Below are 21,495 nucleotides of genomic sequence, written 5' to 3' on the forward strand. Positions count from 1 at the left end.
CCTAGGGGAGAGCAATTGAATGTAGGAGTCCCAGATCGGCAAAAAAAAAAAATTTTCCGCTTAAAAGACAAGTGGGCATGGCGTTGCTCCAAGAGCATCAAATTATGAAATTGGTTCCTCCAAGCCCAGTAAGCAGATGCGGTCAGTTGCATCCAAACACTAAGTATGATCTTCTTACCCAAAACAGCAGCCTTCCGAATCAGCATCCAATGTCCCCGAGCAGACACCCTCAAAGATTCATACCAATCCAAAAGTAAGCCTACTGGCGACATTAGGAGAGATTGTCCAAAAATCCTTTCCATAAAGAGGAGTACAGCCCTCCAGAAATTTTATCACGAGGGCAACCCCAAAAAGCGTGGAAAATGGAATTACAGCCAATTTGACATTTAGGGCAGGTTTGGGAAGAAATACCCCCCACTTTGTGCACCTGCTCCTAGGAAAAGTTTCTCTAATTTATTTTAAAAATTTGTCAACCGCCTATTACTAAGCAGCGTTACAAAAGTAACATACATAAAGTAAAACAAACATTCTCCCTGTGAATGTGCTCTTGTGTGTGCGATGTTGATGGGCGACCAGAACAACCTTTGTCGATTACACCTATTCTTCCCACTTTAAACCTTTTTTACCCACTCATAAACCTTTTGTTGATTCACAGTGCTATGTCCATACTGAGTCAATAGCCAATGGTGGATATCCACAGATTCCACTCCCTCTGCCCAAAGAAAGCAGACTATTGCACATTGTTCTTCAATGGTGCAATCTTGCAATGGCGTGTCCATGTTTCTGATCTTGTGGCTGCCACACGACTAAAGACACTGTGCATGGGCAACTATCCAACAGGCCATATACGAGTACATATGTTGCATTTTGCTAGCTCTGTTTCAGTTATCATCATTTAATAATTACCTTTAACTTTTGATTCACCCTCATATATAAGTGCACAGTTATAGAATTATCCCCAAAGTGAGTATCATGATACCTTGTCCAGAAGTTTACTCTTCAGAGCACAAGCAGATTGAGACTGCTGCCTGCACATTATCTGTTTACCCAGGTCAGCGTCAGCTGTGCCAGGTTGATTTAATTAAATTAATTTAATTTAATTCTTATATACCGCTAATAACCGTGAGGTTTCTAAGCGGTTTACAAAAATGAATGCATTAAAAGATATAGTAAATAAAAATAAATAAGATAGGTACTTGGAAATTCCCTAACTGTCCCAAAGGCTCACAATCTAACTAAAGTACCTGAAGAGACAATTTATGAAAAATAAAGATAGAGATAGAAATGAATATTCCACCAAGTAATGAATAAATAAATTTAAAGATAAAATTAAAAATAAATAAGTAAAATAAATAAAAAAATAGAGATAAAAAATAAGTATCAAGAGAAATAAAAAAAAAAATATGGATCGGGGGAGGGGTGTAACTGATCAGGTGCCCTGCTGGAGATGGGCTCCTGATACTGCTGCTGGTCTCGGTGAGCTGATAGCATCGCTTCTTTCAAAGTGTTCTTCCCTGCTGGATTGGGGGAGAGGTGGAGCTGTGACCGGGTGCCCTGCTGGATCGAGGGAGGGGTGTAACTGTGATCAGGTGCCCTGCTGGAGAGGGGCTCTCGATATTGCTGCTGGTCTCGGTGAGCCGTTAGCATCGCTTCTTTCAAAGTGTTCTCCCCTGCTGGATCGGGGGAGGGGTGTAACTGTGATCAGGTGCCCTGCTGGAGAGGGGCTCCCAATGCTGCTGCTGGTCTTGGTGAGCCGTTAGCACCGCCTTTTTCAAAGTGTTCTCCCCTGCTGGATTGGGGGAGGGGTGTAACTGTGATCAGGTGCCCTGCTGGAGAGGGGCTCCCGATACTGCTGCTGGTGATGAATTGGTAAATAAGAAAAAGGGGAGCAGTTAAGGATTGCAGTAAAGAAGAACAGAGCTAATTAAATCAAAGGAGAGTAAAATAAAATGTATTTATTAAACTACAATGTTCAGAAGGTGCATGGTTTGGCAGGTTAAAGCAATAGTGACTTTGGCCTAAGGAGTGACCGTTAAGGAACTGTTCCAGGAGGACATCTCTCCCTATCCCCACTCCAGAATTCTCCTTTGGTTGCAACCAACTTCATGCCACCTCCTTAAGCCTATAGAAGTTCTGGGAACTCTCTTTTGTTCTGACAACTCCTGCTCTAAAATGTTGCTGATAGACTTCTTGGATACAGTCCACTTGCTCCAGAATGGTAGTTTTTACCTCTGCATTGGTGGCCTTGCTGTTGGGATTTGTATCCTGAAATGCAGCTCGGTTATTGCCGGTCACAAGTTCCCTAACTAGTCCAGTACACTTCAGGCTAGCCAGCCAGGGAGCAGTTGATTGATCATTGATTGCCAAATGTTACAGACCCAGGACTATTTCTTCAGCGTTGGTGGAAGCTATTTTTGACTCCTGCTGCATGTATGCCCCTGTCACAATCTTGTAGACAAAGCGCGGCCACATCTGGCACTGTTTCTGGGAGCATTCTGATTAAATACAGGTATTTACTTCACATGACCTTCTTGTTGTCTTCTGTTCTACGTTTGATGTAGGAGATCATTTGCCTTTCTGTTTCCTTACTTATGATTAGCTCAATGCATTGGCAAGCAAAAATGTCTCATTACATTTGCATTAGAATCTGTGTGCTCAGCCAATGGCACTGGATTTTAATGCAAGACTTTCTGCATCGGACCCTGAAGGAGCAGCTGTCAGAGAAAGCTTAAATATCTACGTAATATAAATGTGCATGAGTCGAGTCTTTTACATTTGAAAGGAAACTTTTTCCTTTAAAACAGGGGTGTCAAAGTCGGTCCTCGAGGGCCGCAATCCAGTCGGGTTTTCAAGATTTCCCCAATGAATATGCATGAGATCTATGTGCATGCACTGCTTTCAATGCATATTCATTGGGGAAATTCTGAAAACCCGACTGGATTGCGGCCTTCGAGGACCGACTTCGACACCTGTGCTTTAAAATGTGATTCAGGGAAAGTACGTGCATAGATTTGTTTAATTTTACAGGTACTTTTTCTATAAAAACCTGTGTGAATACTTTTGTAAATCCAAAAAAATGTACGTGAGGGCACCCTCTGCCCCAACCATGTCTGCAGGAATGCCTCCCTAATGCACAAATGCACTTTTTTAATGACTATATGCACATATAAGCATAATCAGGTGATTTTTAAAGTGCATAAAACCCTATTCTATGCAGAGAAAATCCTTTGAAAATTGATATGAAACCAAACTAAACCTTAAGTTTATATACCGCATCCTCTCCATAAAGATAGAGCTCGGCACGGTTTACAGGAACTTTAAAAAAAGAAAGGTGCAAAAAAATATAATAAGAATTAGTGATTATAAAGAGGGTAGCGAGATTTACATTTTTGACAATAGCCAAGTTTTCAGATGCTTTCGGAATAATTGGAAGGAGCCCAGATTCCGCAGCAGGGCAGGAAGGTTATTCCAAAGCTCAGTGATTTTGAAGAAAAGAGATTTCCCTAATTTTCCAGCATAGATAACGCATTTTAATGAGAAGAAAGATAGTTTAAGTTTTTGGATGGATTTGGTAGTGTCAGAACTCGTAGAATTCCAAGATAGTGGAATTAGAGGGGAAAGAATGCCATGCAAGATCTTGAATGTTAGGCAGGCACATTTAAAGTGAACCCTAGAAATTACTGGAAACCAGTGAAGTTTTGACAGAAGTGATAAAACATGATATAACTTATAAATAACTCCCCTTTTATGAAGCTGTGTTTATCGCTGTCCACGGCGGTAAAAGCTTTGATGCTTATAGAATTCCTATGAGCATCGGAGCTTTTACCACCATGGCTGGCATTAGAAAACCCTAACACGGCTTCATAAAAGTTAGGGGAGGGGGGAAGATAAGGACTTTCAAGAAGTATTTTTTTTTTTAATGGAAATCTATTTTATTAAGCAACAGTAAGTACAACTACAATAATAACCATGGTATGCATTTTCAGCAAACACCCGCGGAGGACTGGACTCTTATGTCCTCCCCGGACCTACCTGACCCCCCCCCCCAACAAAGAAAACCCTACCCCCCACCCACCCCTCCCCATCCCCCCACAGAGACAGAAACACTCGTAAGCAGGGAACAGCAGAGACATCTAGAAGCACAGTTTCAGAGGTGGAGTCTATTCAAGACCCAGCTACGACTCTCAGGAGGCAAAATGTTCAAATATGGAGTCCAAGTGTGAACAAAGTCTCTGCTCCGGCGTCGGGAAGAACGTGCCAAACGGGCTTCCCAACCCATAAGTTCATGGAGGCGATTCCTCCAATACCAGAATGAAGGTGGTTCAGAAGACAGCCAACAACACAAGATACATTTCTTCCCCAAAATAAAACATTTACTAAGAAATAATTTTTCATATGAATTGTACATTTGCTTCTCATGGTTTTTCAGTAAAAGTAATTCTCATTTTATTCTGGGATTTCCTTATTTGTTTCTGTGCATCACTAGAAAGCTCATAAAAGAGTTCTAATTTAATCCACCTCAAACCAAGCAAACTAATTTGTGATTATTAAACTAATTTTGAATGCTTTCCTTAAGTGAAGATTTAATTTGTAAAACATGTATGCAGATTAACTTTCATTCCTCATGTTTTAAAATCTAATTTAGACTAACGGGAAAGGAAGTTTAACCCTGACACTGATGAATAAACTGGAATATCCTGGGGGGGAGGGGGAAGTATTAAATAATTCTAAAGTACATCATAAGAAAAAGTGAGAAAAATAAAATATACTTCTGAAATGGGTGGAATGTTTTTGACTCATCAAAGTCCGGATTCTTCCAGAATGTGTTTACATTTTAAAGATATATGAATTAAATTGAGCAGAGGATTGCATGATAGTTAGAACAGCAAATTGGGAATAAGAAGGCCCAAGTTCAAAACCCACTGCAGCTTGTGGTCTTGGCTAAGTCACTTAGGGGTGAAATTCTATAACCAGCCCCTACCGATGCCTAAGATAATTGAAAAATGCCATCAAAAACAGCAAAAAATGGCAGTGTTGAAGTGCCTACCAATGCCTAAATAAAAGCAGCTGGAATCGCAGCTAGGTAGCTGCTTTAGGCTGTGTAATGCCAAAGTAGGCGTGGCCAACACCAGAAGTGGAAGTAGGCAGGCTAAAGTGGCTACCTAGCTGACATTCACTCCAAGATAGGCAGCTGAAATGTAAGCCAGAAAAACCCTGGCCTACATTTCAGCCATCTATGTTTGCTGCTAGACTGCAGCAGCCATAAGCTGATCACGGCAGGGGAATCTCCCCCCCGATCAGCAGAACTGGTGGCTTCGGGGAGTCCTGCTGGCTCAGATAATTGGGGAGGATACCTCTCCTTTATTCAGCTGAGTTGACTGTAGCAGACAGAAGATCCCCCACAACTGGCAGGCAGATGCCTACTTCCTCCTGTCAGACATTGGAAACACCCCCACCATGATAGGCAGATGGGATGCCCACTTCCTCCTGCCCCCGGCCCCCTCCGACACTCATCCCCACCATGATAGGTAGGAGGGATGTCCATTCCTTCCTGCCGCCACCCCACAACCAAACTAGTCCCCCCAGCAGCAGGAAGAATACCTACTCCTTCCTGCCACCATCGCCCCTGTACCCCTGACAATCTCCCACAACCCCCCCCCAATACCTGTGAAACAGAGGCCAGCCAAAGGGATGCTTACTCCCTCCAGATGACAGGCCCGCCTATTCCAAATGGTGGGCCTTCCCAGTGCATCTTGGGATGCACCGGGGAGGGTCCTAAGGCCCTGATTGGCCCAGGCACCTAAGACCCCTCCCTAGTGCATCCTAAAATTAGAGCAAATACTTGTTTGTAAAGATGATTTCTTGATGCTTTTGAATACTTCATGTGAGGAAGTAAACATGCTGCCATCCAGTAATGTGCTCGCTAGCACCCTCCTTACCGTATACCTTTGCAATTTTCCGAGCACAACTTTTAAAACTGAATTCAGACATCATGTTTTGGCATAATAATTTTTTTTATATAATTACTAAATACTTCCTTTAGTTTTTAATATTAGAAATATTTGTGATTTGTGCTATGGTCCCATTTTTCTAACAACATACCAGGTACTAGTTTTATGTCATTGTTCAGCTCTGTTTTTCAGTTTCTTTGCTCTAATTTTAAATTAATAGAATTACAGTAGAACTGTGTGTGTGTATGTATATATGTAGATATATATACTATATATATTGTATATATATATATTTTTATTTTTTTTTTACTGTGTAGTTTGATGTATTGTTTTCTTTGTTAGACTTATTTATACATACTCTATTTTTTGTTTGTTTCTTTTATTTCTTTTATGTATATTTTAATTTTTATTTGCATTCAGTATTGACCATTCTGTTTGACAAATAAGATATATTTCACATTTTACTTATTTAAATAACATTTTGGTTTTTTAATGTAATTTAATTTTTCTTCCTGCCTTTAGAAATATTTGATTTGTTTATTTCTATGTTTTTATGTGCTCAGACTCCTGATACATGCCTTATGGCCAAAAAATGAATCATGTTGAGTCATCCTTTATTCAATAAATTTCACTTTATGTGCCATAGATCAGTGTTCTTCAATCGCCGGTCCGCAGAAATTTCCTGCCGGTCCGCAGTCGGCACGTGTCTCGGGCCTGAGGAGATCAGTGCACAAAGCCATGGGTGGCGGCTCCTACACATGTCCTGCGCCTGAACTGGTAGCCTTCTCTCTGACATCGCAATGTCAGAGGGAAGGCTTCCGGATGATGTTTGAGACTTGCGAGGAGCCGCCACACGTGGCTTTGTGCAAACTGTGGCAGTGAGGAAGAGGGAGCCAGCCACAGGCAGTGAGGGCTCTGAGGAAGAGGGAGCCGGCTGCGGGCAGCATAAAACGGCCAGGTGGGAACGCTGGTATGTTTATTACAAAGAAGGAGGAAGACAAGAGAGACAGCTGGCTTTCTCAAGGCGTTGTTTGTAAACAAGAGAGGGCAGGACACCCAGCCTCACCCAACTGCCATGATGAAGGGATGGCATGTTGACAAGGAGGTCAGAGAGCAGATGTGTGCAGAGGGAGGCATCTAATTAAGGCACCTCATGGAGGGAGGGAAACAGCAAAGGTAGAAGGAATGATTTTATTTCAATTTAGTGATTGAATTGTGTCAATTTTGAGAATTTTCATCTGCTGTCTATATTTTGCACTGTTCAGGAAGAAATATATTTGTTTCTTTTTCTCTGGGGTTGTACTGCATGCAGAGTCTTGAATCTTAGGGTTTCATTTGTATATATTTTAGTTTTTGGTCCCTTATTTGCATAGAGGTTATCTGTGTTCTGGTAGGAATGAATGTTGAGAAGCATACAGTGTGCTTTGTGTAGTTTAATTTTGTGGTTAACAATTATGTGTTGTTAATAAGATTATATTGTGTGTATATATGAAAAATGAATGGAAAAAATAGTGTTACAATTAGTACTTTTATGGGGGCGGGGTCTGGCCTACGATTTACCCAGTGCTCTTCAACCGCTGGTCCGAGGACCGGTGCTGGTCCACAAAATAATTATTTTATTTCCACCGGTCCATAGGTGTAAAAAGGTTGAAGAACACTCCTCTGCTGTTCTGGACTTGCAGTGGAATTGTTGCTTGTTCTGCACTTGCGGTGGAATTATCTAATGTTCTTTTCTGTCCTCCAGTCTTGTTACATGGGCTTGACATGCCATTGAGGCTTGTGCACATCTGAGAAGCTGAAAGCTATGCTGTCGGTGGTTTCACTTACCACCAGGATCTCCCAGTGAGGACAGATTTCAGTGGAGATGTCAGACTAGCAATGTACCACCCACCTGAGCAGCAGCAGATGGGCAGTGTTAGAGGCAGATGATGGTGTTTGAAATGACAACAGCGACAACATCAAATTTATACTGCGCAGAAGAAAGGTTCAGCAATCTACTTCTATATTCTACCAAGAAAACTTGATTATGCGATATAAAGAATTGACATATAGTGCTGGAAGATGGTCCCCTAGGTAAGAAGGCACTCGCCATAATACTAGGGAAGATCTGACAGTCTCCCAGAGTATGCCCAGTATTTATGAAGCTGACAGATCAAAACTGGCAAGACGTCCTGATGCTGATGTTGCTGGATAGAAAAAGGAGATCAGAAGCTGTAAAGATTTTTTTAACATACAAATGTACAAAGCATGAATCAAGGAAAAACTGGAAATTGTTAAAGATCAAATGGAAAAAAATGAAATCAATTTGATAGAGATCAATGAGCTCAAATGGACAGGACAGGGCCATTTTCAATTTAAAAGCATTATATCTGCTACTGTGGTCATGAAACACACGAAAAATGGTGTTGTATTCATCCTCAAAAATAAGCTTTGAAAGGCGGTACTAAAATACAATGTTTTCAGTGATAGTCATGTCAATCTGTCTGCAGGGAAAGCCAATCAATGTCAGCTTGATCAAAGTATATGCTCCAATGACAGATGCAGATGATGAGGATGTAGAATTGTTCTACGAATAAACTCAAAATGTAATAGATCAAATGCCAAAACAAGATCTCCTGATCATCATGGGGGACTTCAATGCAAAAGTAGGAAGTACATCTGAAGATGCAGTGGTTGGAAAGCACGGCATAGGAGAAAGAATTGAAGCTGGTGATAACTTAGTACAGTTTTGCAATACAAACCAACTGTCAATCATGAATACGCATTTATAACACCACAAACATTGCCAGTACACGTGGACTTCTCCAAATGGCATGTATAAAAACCAAATTGACTACATCTATGTAGGACAGAGATGGAAATCTCCGCAAGGTCTAAACCAGGAGCTGATTGTGGAAGTGACCATGAGCTCTTGACATGCAAGATCAAGGTAAAGCTTCACAAGAAGATCATTAGAGACCTCCCAAAGTATGACATTGAAAACATTCCATCAGATATTGGATAAAACTAAACAGCAGGTTCGCCTTGCTTGATACAGGAGATAGAGAGCCTGAAGAGTTATGAAATGACATAAAAACTGTAATTAGTGATGAAGCTAAAAAAAAACAAAAAATGCTCCAGAAGAAAAAGAAAGTCAAGAAATTACCTTGGATCTCAGAAGAAACCAGAAAAATAGCAGAAGAAAGAAGACAAGCAAAACTATCCAGTGACAGAGAAAAAAATATCACAAATGAACCGAGTGTTTCACCGTCAAGTTCAGCAAGACAGAGAATGATATCTCAAGGAGATTTGTCAGAAAATTGAATCGGAACATGTAAATGGAAAAAATCAGATTAGCGTATCAGGAGATTGAGATTACATCAAAAATTCCAACATCGACTGGTGATGCTTAAAGACGTCAATGGAATGATATTGAATAAGCCAGAAAGCATTAGAAAGAGATGGAAAGAATATATGGAAAATTTATACAAACAAGGCAATGAGGATAATGGGGGAAATTGAACTGGAGACTGAAGCCAAAAAAGAATAGATATTTTAAAAGAAGTCATAGCAATAACTAAAGCTTTATCAAAAAACAAGTCATCTGGTATCAACTGTATTCCAAATAAATTAATAAAAGGCTCAAAAGGTGCTATCATGGCCCTCACTTGAATGTATCAACAGATTTGGAAAGAAAAACCATGGCCAACCAATTAGAGAAGATAACTGTACCAACTAGAGAATGCATAAATTCCACATGCCAGCAAAACATTGCTGAAAATAATACAATGAATGCTCCAATAATACATAGATACATGAAGGCAGATAAAGGCCAAATGGTCCATCTAGTCTGCCCATCTGCAGTAATCATTTTCTCTTCCTCTCTCCAAGAGATCCCACATTCCTATCCCATGCTTTCTTGAATTCAGACACAGTCTCTTTCTCCACCACCTCTTCCATGAGACTGTTCCATGCATCTACCACCCTTTTAGTAAAAAAAAGTATGTCCTTAGATTACTCCTGAGCCTATCACCTCTCATTCTAAAGCTTCCTTTCAAATTAAAGAGACTTGACTCATATCATATATCCCCTCTCCTGCCTTTCCTCTAAAGCAGGGGTAGGGAACTCCAGTCCTCGAGAGCCATATTCCAGTCAGATTTTCAGGATTTCCCCAATGAATATGCATGAGATCTATTTGCATGCACTGCTTTCAGTGCATATTCATTGGGGAAATCCTGAAAACCCGACTGGAATATGGCTCTCGAGGACCGGAGTTCCCTACCCCTACATATTGAGATCTTTAAGTCTGTCTCCATAAGCCTTATGACAAAGACCACACACCATTTTAGTAGCTTTCCTCTGGACTGACTCCATCCTTTTTATATCTTTTTGAAGGGGCAGTCTCAAGAATTGTACACAATATACTAAATGAGGCATCAATACCTCCTTTTTCCTACTGGCTATACCTATACTTCCTAGCATCCTTTTAGCTTTCTCCTCCACCTTTTTAACCTGTTTCACTACCTTAAAATCATCTCATATAATCACACCCGTGTCGCTCTTCTGTCGTGCACATAAGTTCTTCACCCCTAAACTGTACCGTTCCTTCAGGTTTTTGCAGCCCAAATGCATGAGCTTGCATTTCTTAGTATTAAATTTTAGCTGCCAAATTTCAGACCATTCTTCAAGCTTCGCTAGGTCTTTCTTCATGTTATTCATATCTACTCTATTGCAGATTTTAGTATCATCTGCAAAGAGGCAAATATTACCTGACTGCTCTTCAGTAATATTGCTTATAAAAATGTTAAAATGAACAGACCCAAGAACAGAACCTTGAGGCATACAACTGATAACATCTCTTTCCTCAGAGCGATCTCCATTAACCACTACACTCTGTCGTTTTCCACTCAACCATTTCTTGACCCAGCCCGTCAATTTTTGAGCAAGAACTACCCAAAGTTCAGGTTTGTTTCAGAAAAGACTGAGGAACACTGCCAATGTTAGATGGATATTGGAGAAGAGCAAAGAATATAAAAAAAAAACTCTGTGGAGTGACGATGTTCCTAAATTGACTTTATTTGAAAGTGTCAAAGTTCCAAAGGTACATCAAAATCATCCACATAAAATAATTTCATCCACATAAAAATAAATTCAACCACATAAAAATAGGTTATCCCCATAAAAGCCTTAAAGGACCTAGTCCGCTAGGGATACAGGACCCAACACAGTCCGCGTTTCGACAAAAAGTCTTTCTGTTGCAAACGCAAGCAGTGTCTCACTTCCGGCTCACCACACAATTGTTTCCCACGTATTCACCTTTATAGGACCCCCAGGGACCCCTGAAGAAGACTTTATGTTGAAACGCGGACCGTGTTGAATGAAATTATTTTATGTGGATGATTTTGGTATACCTTTGGAACTTTGACTCTTTCAAATAGAGTCCATTTAGGAACATCGTCACTCCACAGAGTTTTTTTTTTGTTTGTTTTCTCTGGATTTTCTTCTCTGTGGATATCTTGGGGTCAATTCCTTTTGTTTTTTGCTGAAGAGCAAAGAATACCAAAAACCTCTAAACCTTTGCTTCATTGACTACAGCAAAGCTGTTGACTGTGTGGATCACAATAAACTATGGAGAATTCTAGTGCAAATGGGAATACCCAAACACACAACTCAGCTGATAAAGAGCCTATAAGAAAATCAAGAAGCTGCAGTGAGAACTGAATATGGCAACACTGATTGCTTTCCAATAAAACGTGACGTACGGCAAGGATGCATGTTGCCACCTTACCTGTTCAACCTGTACGGTGAAACCGTCTTCAGAAAAGCAAATTTGGAAGAAGAGAGTGTCAGTTTCAAAGTTGGTGGCCTAAATATAAACAACTTGCGCTATGTAGATGATACAACACTCATCACCAGCAGCAAAGAAGACAATGCTGTATCTACTGAGAAAATTCAAAGCCGAAAGTAATAACGTGGGGTTAGAACTGAACATAAACAAGGCAAAGATCATGAACATGGAAAATGATGAAGATTTTGAGCTTGAAGGTGATAGAATAGAAGTTGTAAAGGATTTAATTCTCCTGGACTCATTTGTAAACAAAGAAGCAACTAGCAGGGAGGAAATACTCCACATAATAGCACTTGGTCGCTCTTCAATGAAGGCTCTTGACAAAGTATTCAAAGGCAAGGAGGTAACACTCCAAACAAAGATCAGACATGTCCACACACTCATTTTCTCAGTGGTCAGTTATGGATGCGAAAGCTGGACGCTATTGAAAGAAGTCATAAAGAAGATTGGCTCATTTGAGCTTTGGTGCTGGAGAAGGATTTTAGGTGTGCTGTGGACCGCCAGAAGAACTAACAAATCAATTCTGGAAGAGATCAAACCGGTTATGTCACTTGAAGCCCAAATGATGAAGTTATGACTGTCTTATTTTGGTCACACCATCTACTGGAGAAAGACATCATGTTTGGAAAGATCGAAGGAACCAGGCGAAGAGGGTGACCTTCAACCATGGGGATGATGCTGGAGGACCTTTCCAGATTAGACAAAACCAATTTATTTTTTAGATCTGCAATTCATCAAGTCGCTAGGACTTGAACATGAGTCGATGGCAACTAACAACAACAACCTTTTCTGTCAAAAGCTCCCATATATTGGCAACATGGGCTTTTGAAGAGATTCACTTATGTTCAAGTGATTTTTTTTTTTTTAAATTTGTCAGATGATAAGTATTTGAGTATACTGAATATATATTTTCTTCTGCACAGAGGGGTTAAAGAGCAGGAATTTATGACATTTGCCATAAGGATAAATGAGATTAATTCTAATCTGAGGTTTGCATGTCACTTTAAGTAGATTTGAGATTTCTGTTCTGGACAGACAATCCTTTAGTTCAGGGAGAAAACATACTCAAGGATTTGTCTTAAAATAATAAATGGAATTTTTTGGCTTCTGTTTGACAGTTTCCATTCTGTTGCACAGAGAGATAGAGTTAGTGATAATAGACTGATTTGCAGTGTAAAGTCTGCTCCTTTTGCTAATCTCATTAAGAATACTATTTTAAGGTTCTGGCAGTTACTTTCAAAGCAAGACGTATTTCGAGACAAGTCTTGTCATTTCATTTTTAAGGAAATGTTGTCCAAAAGAATCCAGTATATTCACGCTTGAGTGATGAAAATGTGGGCCTGATATTGAAAGGCACTAATGCCATCCACTATGAGTGCTGACTGTATAAGTTGGGTTTTTTTTTTCAATGATGTTTTGCTGGCATACTACAGATAACATCAAAGTTGTGTATTTTTAAATGGGGCAGATTTGGGGCATTGCAGGGACAGGGCTAAAGCATATAAATTAAAAGTCGCATTGGCATTTTCAACATTCAGGCCTAAACGTGTAGCCTGGCAAAAAAAATTATAATATTATATAGGTAAAAATATCATTTTTAAGTGTTGTCTGCCCTGCTAAATATCGACGATTGTGTGGAATATAATACCTAATCATAAAATATTTTAGTAATATCTAGACCTCCCATTCCGACTAATCCTGAGTGGTTTGCAAATATCAATGCCCACAAAACAAAAAATTGGGCTAAATTACAATATGTTAGTTAAAATAAAATCACATACTCTTATAATCATATATCTATACTTTCCAAGAATATTTTAAAAATAAGTTGTGGGGAGGTGTGGCACAGTGGTTAGAGCTACACCTCATCACCCTGAGGCTGTGGTTCAAATTCCATACTACTCCTTGTGACCCTGGGGCAAGTCACTTAGGGCTCCTTTTATCAAGGCACGCTATGGGGGTTAGCGCGTCGGACATTTCATCACGTGCTAACCCCCGCGGCAAGCCTAAACACTAATGCCTCCTCAATAGAGGCATTAGCAACTAGTGCGGCAGGCGGTTGAACGCGCGATATTCCACGCGTTAACCACCTACCACACCTTGATAAAAGGAGCCCTTAATCCCCCATTGCCCTACATACATTATAGATAGAGGACAGACAGGGAAAATATGTGTTTACCTGAATGTATACCACTTAGGCTATAAGTGGTACATAAATACTAAAAATAAATAAATAATAAATAAATGTCTTCCTGAAAAAAGGGTAAGAAGGATTTATCCTTAATTCTAAAGTCAAACCATTCCAAGATGAAGCTGAAAAACATAGAAAAGAAACCTTCCTGCGCTTGCTATATTGGAGACAGGTGATGAAAAATAAAGTAGTAATCATTTTTTTTGAACCAACATGTTGTTACAGGAAGAATGCTTCAAAGGACTAATCAAATAGTCAGAAGTTAAACCGTAAAAGCTTTACAAACAAAACAGAGACTCGAACAAAATTCCAGCTTGTATAGGAAGTCAATGAAGATTATTCAGCAAAGGAAAAACTCTTTCATACTGGAACACTTAAATATCATTCTTGCCACTATATTTTGAAGTCATTGCACATGCAATGAATGCAAGACCTGCATATTTTTAGGTTCATTGGTTTCATTTCCATTTGCCTGGTGTACATTTTCCATGTGAAAAGTAGATGCCTATAAACAAAGATTATAAACTATGGGCTAGATTCACTAAAGGCCTCATGCAAATGAGGGTGATCATAATCATGCCCCCAACTGCCTGCCCGGATCACTCTATAGCGATCCCAACACATGCGCAGACCATCTGTAGATGCGCTAGCCCTCCGTGCCCGGCACAGCATACACCAAGCCAAAAAGCACAGCTGCTCGTTTGCCCAAGGATCATATTCTGGATTGTTACTAATAGTCACGAATTTACCTCGGAGACGTTCACATTAAAAAAAAAGAGGGCAAGGGAAAAAAAGGCCTTCCTGGTGGGGCATGAGCCACGTGGACTTAAAACAATTCCTAGTCTAGATCCTGATTTCCAACAGATTAAAACAAAAGCAGGGAAAAGAACGCTCTCTGTACCATGAGGGAACAATGGTGTGTAGAGCAGGAGATCGGAGCAGGCAGGAAATCAGGGCTGAGAGCAGAGAAGCAGGGCAGCAGAAGGCAGGGCAGTCGGAAAGGACCTCAGCGACTGGTCCTTAGCAGTTGCTTGTTTTTGGATCGGCCAGCCCAGTTTGTGTTGCTTTTTTAATTTAGTGAATCGCTTCCTGCCTACATTTGAATGCCGTTCCCCCTCATTTGCATGCGCGGATCGGAGGATGATCGGAACAGAGGTTAGTGAATTGGGTCGGAGGTAAATCGCGTCATAAAGAGGTCGCTAAGTGGTCGGAAGTTGATCGGTGAGCTTAATAAATCTAGCCCTATATATACTAAAGCTGCATTTAGAGCTGCTTTCAAATGGTTTCTCTGTTTTCCCACTGTGGACGATATTTTGATGTGGGTAAACACAAGCATATTTGCATAAAACTGTTCTGTGAAACTTGCACCCCCACTCAATTATTTGTTTACTTTGTCACATCTGAAGATTCTGATCTACTCCAAACACAAATGACTCAAACACAGACAAAACACAACAAACAGATCCAACAAAGTCTGCAGTACAATAGGCAAGAGCAAAAAAACAAGAAAAAACTGAAGATCAAAATGCACAAGATGCAGGCTATGTTTATTTGTACCAAATATTAATGCAGTTACTGATATCACCTTACTACAAACCAAGGAACCCAACACGGTCCGTGTTTCGGAGAACACACCTTCTTCAGGGGTCCTAATAAATATGAATGAAAATTTTGAGTCCAAATAGTACATAATAAGTGCAAAATGGTGTGCAAACAATGTGATGTTTAAATGAGTACAAGTGATCTAAAAAAACTCACAGAATATAGGTAAATAGAAATATAATATATAAATTATGATATATAGATTAAAAAATCAGAAGTGAATTTGAGTGATCTGAAAGTACAAAATGAGAGGATAGGGCAATAGGAAGGGAGAAAAAGGAGGATGATATGTGAGACTATGAAAGTGCTGATGTGCTAAAATCTATTTGAGTGTCCATAAAGTGCTACATGCAAAAAGTGAAACATTTGGGTAAGTGAAGCAAGCATAAAAGGACCTACCATGGTTGTTAAGCTTTAAGTTAAACCGCAATGAGAATGGTATAAAGCTAAAATAAAAAAATTCAAAAAGGACGTTCATAATGAGTCATATAAGAAAATGTCATAAAATTGAATAAAATATGTATACTAATAATACGTCCTTATTTAAACAAAGGTTTTCATTAAAAGTTCAAGTTAAAAAGAGTTAATATTTGGAAAGCCCATGTTGAAAACTTTCTATTAAAACCAAAAAGATAGGCGCCTACTAGTACCTAAATTGCCTAAATTTCTGGCACTGAAATCTTGTCTATAGAGGCACCCACTGGCACCTAAGGTTGACAGAGGCATGGTTAATGGCAAAAATTACATTAGGCGCTGGTAGGCGCCTTCATAAATGCAATTTATGTCAAACATAGGCACCAGAAATATAGGCCTTCAAAACTCTGGCCTACATTTCCAGCGTCTATATTTGATCTGGCTGCTATTCTGCAACCAATGCTGGTTGCCATGTGACTGGCGTCAGTTTTGGAGGCGCTGGCCAATACCGGTGCCAGTTGCAGGATCTGACCCAGTATGAATAATTGGAATAGAATGAAATATGGCTATGGAGCATCAGGCAATAATCAGCACCATAGGAAGACTGTACAAGCAAAGTCAGGGACAATTGGGAACAAGCAGGGATTCAGAGCACAGACTACAGAATGGAAACAATGGCACCTGAACAGTCCCTTCAGAAAGCAAAGCATAGGCAGGAAGTTATATAGTAGGGATTTGCACTAGTAAAAAAATGTAGTTGCACGTTAGAGCTTTTCCCATGTACACATTGACCCCAGACCTCCTCCTATCTTCATAGTGCAAAATATAGAAAGCAGATATAAATTTTCAAAACGGAAACATTTTGATCACTAAATTGAGAATATAATCATTTTTTCTACCTTTGTTGTCTGGTGATTTCATGAGTCTCTGGTTGCACTTTCTTCTTCTGACTGTGCATTCAATATTTCTTCCCTTCTTTCAGCCCTCCAGACCTCTTTCTCTCCCCCAGCTTTTTCTTTCTTTCTCCCTGCCCCCTTTTTTCTTTCTGTCTCCGTGCCTTCTTTTCTTTCTTTTTCTCTCTCTCCATGCCCCGTTTCTTTCTGTTTCCCTTCTTTCTTTATCTCCCTGCCTGCCCCCTTTCTTTCTTTCTCCCTGCCCTCCCCCAAGCCACTAGGTTTGCTGCCGCTGCCGCCATCGGAAAACAGGAACCCAAGCCACCGCCGCCCCAAGCTCTCCCTGCAGAAACATCGTGCTGACCAGCATTCCGCTCCCTGCCATCAATTCTGACGTCGGAGAGGAGGTTCTGGGCCAGCCAGGCAGTGATTGGCTGGTCCAGAACTTCATCTCCGACATCAGAATTGATGTCAGGGAGAGGAATGCTGGTCAGTCCGATGCTTCTGCAGCGAGAGCTTGGAGTGGCGGAGGGGGATGTCAGGGAGAAGAAGGCTGATCGGCCCCGTAGATCAGGACGGCGACACGAGTCTATCACGGAGCCTGGGATTGGCTCTGTGATTGATTCGCATTGCCTTCCTGATCTACCGGTTGATCGCAATCGATGTAATGGGCATCCCTGTTCTACACCTTGCACCGGTCCTCGTAGTCCTTTTATAATTAAGTCCAGAATTGCATTTCCTCTCGTATTTTCCTTAACAAGTTGTTCCAGTAAGCGATCGCCTACAGCCGGAAGTGCCTAGGTTCCAGTCTATCCCCAGATAATTGAAGTCGCCAAGATAACTTTGTTGCCTCCCTTGCAGTTACGTTTAATCTCATCTGTCATTTCTCCATCAGTTTCTTTGGACTGCCTTGGGGGTAGGGTCGGTAGTAGATGCTGATCTTTGTTTCTGTTCCATTTGTTCCCGGAATTTTGGCCCATAGAGACTCTCTCTTTCCCCTTTCTCTAACGGTGTTCCTGCCCTTTCTCCCTATTGTTCCCACATCCCTTAAGTTAACTCAACTTGTACGTCAACTCAACTTGTACTTCACTAATCTTTTGTAAACCGCATAGAACCTAACGGTACTGCAGTATATAAACTGTTATTATTATTATTACCTTATTTTTCGTTTCCGGCGTGTTCTCTCAAGTAGGCTCAATTCCCTCTTTAATGTATAGGGCAATACCCCCACCTTTTTGACACCCCTCCGTTTCTGCAGTATAGCATGTATCCTGGTATCACAGTGTCTCAGGCGTTTTCCTCATTCCACCATGTTTCTGTGTTGCCGATGATGTCAACTTTATCTTTTTGTGCCATAGCTTCCAATTCCCCCATCTTATTCTTTAGGCTCCTTGCGTTCGTGTACATACACTTGAGTTTGTGGCCTGTTACTTTCTTGCATTTCCTTCCCTCTTGTGTCCCTTTTGATCCGTCAGGATTTCTGCCTTGCAGGGTCAGCCACTATGCATATTCTATAAACCACGCATAACTTTAGGTATGGTTTATAGAATATTTTTATTCCATGATGATTTTTCTGGCACTATATATAGAATTTGGTCTGGATTGTATGCATCATAGGTTAATACATATATAGTTGATTTTGCTTTACCAAAATGTTTAAGGTGCCCAAATGAACTGAATGGATACTAAAGAATGGATATCTCTACTATATAGGCTAGTTATTTCTGGCTCAGTCAGCAAGCTTCCATTTCTGTAGATACACAATGTATTTGTTCAAGACTTGTCAAACCTTAAAATCTGTCAGTGCTATTTTTGGATTCTTGACCTGAATGCTACCAACACTGTGGATTTATGTAGCATAGTTTATGACATGTAGTTTAATTGTTTTAGGGACCTTTCAAGGAGTGGCTGCATTGTTACGTGAAACTATTCTCAGTTGATTTCTTTTTTTTGTTCCAGGCAACCGGTATTTCAGGGCTTGGCAGACAAATGATTTTCAAGGCTTGACAAGTTTTGTCTACCAATAAAATTAAAGCTGTATGCATTCTTCATTTGTTATTTTTATTTCTTTTTCTCTCTGATTTCTCAGCCACGGAGGTTGCAAGCATGCTCTGACGGCATCTATCCCATGGCTCTACAGCATTTGGGCAGGTAAGCTGTGCCAGCCTTTTGTGTTGTCTTCCACTTACCTATGGAGCCTACATTGTGGTCAGGAATGTCAAGGGTTATTTATCCTAAATGAAAAGGGTCGATTATTTGGCTTATTTTTCAACAATTTGGGCTATGTACCCTGAACATATTTGCTATATAACAACCGGGTTCAGATTTCAGTTGAAGAGAATTCTTGTGGTTAAGTAGAAATTTACTATTGTATCCTATTTCATTTTGCTACAGCTCTGTTGGACTGAATTTTACTCGAGTCATATCTATCTATATCAGCCCTATCTGTGTGACCTATGCTCATTTAGCCACAAATGTATTCAACCATTACCCGAAGATTTTTTTTTTTTCACTCTCTTTTATTATTTAAGGATTTGCAATCTAGAACAAGTAATCCTATCCACAGCAGAAATGTTTTTTTTCTATTGACATTTTTTTCTTGATTGATTTCACTGTACAATCTTGTTTTCTTACTGTGATTTAGTTTATTTCATTCTTCTTGATAGAGAATTGTTGTCAAAGCAATAGCTCACTTGCATCATCCATGTGCCGCTGCTAATAAAAATATACCCAAACCTCAAAAGTATATCAGTTTTTCCTGAGGCCGATATGTAATCAAATGTTTTGATCCCTTTTATCTGGACTTGACACATTTGTCCCTCTTGTGACACAGCTTGTCTGGTAGTGATAGCAGTTTCAGACAGCTTAGTAGCACAATTGTTTTTATATAGTGAGGATTTTTTTTTTAATATAATTTTTTTCTGTAATGTCACATCCATAAGTTCCAGAAAGGATGTTCAACAGTTTTGGATTAAAAACATTTGTTTGCCATGATAAAATGTTAATTAGAAATTGCAGATAGCCTCTGCCACTTATTTGTTCATTATGCCCCGCCACCCCCACCCCACCTTTCTCAAAGCCACTGTAGAGGTTTCTACCGCGGCCCAGAATGCTAACTGTTCCAATGCTCATAGAATTCTTATGAGCGTTGGAACAGCATCGGAGCATTTAGCGCCCCAGACTGCGGTAGAAACTTCTATCGCAGCTTAGTAAAAGAAGGCCTATGTTATTATGCATATTAGGTTACTGGCAAGTCGTGGTCTGCTGATTTAACTGTATGTCACTTACTAGAAACCAGGGAGGTACTCTGTTTTTAATACTTTTACTGAAATAGTTTCAATAAAATACAGTAGACTTCTCATATCTCTGTCATATACAAATAAATAATTATATATCAGCTGTAATTAGAGCCATGCATTAATATCACTAACATGTTCTAATAATAAGCTGCCCAATATTCAACACTATTTAACTGGCCAGGAACAATTCCTGACTGATTAATTAGCACTTAGCTGGCTAAGCACTAATATTCAGCTTGAGATGGCTACTGAATATTGGCCATGTATTGGCAGGTCTAATTTTGGCCGCTATGTCAAAAGTGGCAGCTATATTGAAAATGTCTAAAAAAAAGGTTGTTAAAAAAAACAAACCCCGGAAATTCAACATTGTTCGCTGGATATGCCCTGGCGTTGAATTTCTGGGTTTGCAATCAACCGTGAGCGATAGCCTGGCTGCCTCCCACAGTCTGAATATTTGGGAAGTGTTATACGGGTTGCAGATGTGCATAAATATTGAAAACATAATTGTACATAGCCAAGATATGCACATCTAATACTCCGAGGGGGGAAGATATAAAGCTGCATTTGGGCAATAGCCTGCATTATGTGTCTGTTAATGTAAGCAATAACACAGGTTGATATTTAAGACACTTCATGTTACACAGTAATGAGATGCAAATCATGTAAATGCTTGTAAAGCAGCTCATTACAATGTAAATACTATTCTGCGGCTTGTGGTAAAAATACTATGTCATGGCCCTCTCACCCCTCATGATCCCCCTCCATCCAGACCTCCATCCTCCATCAACCCCCCTACTCGGTCAAGCCCTGGTGGACCTATGGGTCCTTGGGCAATAGTAATCCCCAGTTACCCTTCTGATGCCATCCTTCAAAACGTCACCTCTAGTGGTTATTTCATGGTACTGCAACTACAACTAGGGGTTATGTTTTTTAATATACCATCCCTTTTATCAAGCTACGCTGCCAAGAAGCATGAGCTAAATGCCGAGACGCCCATTCTTATCATATGAGTGGCTCAGCATTTAGTTTGCGCTGCTCAATAAAAGGGGGAGATAGAGAGCCATTATTCATATATATATATATGAGGATTCCCATGGAATCAACAAAAATAAACGTGGCTGAGAAAAGAACACATAGTAACTGAAAAGTCTTGCTATTATGAGGGTGGCCATCATCTGCCTTGCAAATACCATACAAAGCAGACATTTACAGCATTGACATATTACGTAAAGAAGTAGTAACCGTTTCTGTGCTCTGTGGATCAGTGACAGTGTGTCATAATTTTTTTTTTTTTTTTTATTTATAATTTTGAAAACAT

The 21,495-nt window shown here is 40.1% G+C and overlaps 1 protein-coding gene across 11 annotated transcripts in view; it reads left to right on the forward strand.

Moving 5' to 3' along the window:
• Positions 1-21,495, forward strand: part of CHRM3 (cholinergic receptor muscarinic 3) — a 1,018,971-nt gene that overhangs the window by 787,403 nt on the left and 210,073 nt on the right. For 10 of the 11 annotated variants that reach the window (XM_033937301.1, XM_033937305.1, XM_033937299.1 and 7 more), the window contains one exon: positions 18,968-19,029. The exons of the other annotated variant lie outside the window; for it this stretch is intronic. The gene's annotated coding sequence lies outside the window, so the exon portion shown is untranslated. The remainder of the gene's footprint in view (positions 1-18,967; positions 19,030-21,495) is intronic. 11 annotated transcript variants of the gene reach the window in all.

Source organism: Geotrypetes seraphini, chromosome 3 (assembly GCF_902459505.1).
Source record: "Geotrypetes seraphini chromosome 3, aGeoSer1.1, whole genome shotgun sequence".
Lineage (NCBI taxonomy): Eukaryota > Metazoa > Chordata > Amphibia > Gymnophiona > Dermophiidae > Geotrypetes > Geotrypetes seraphini.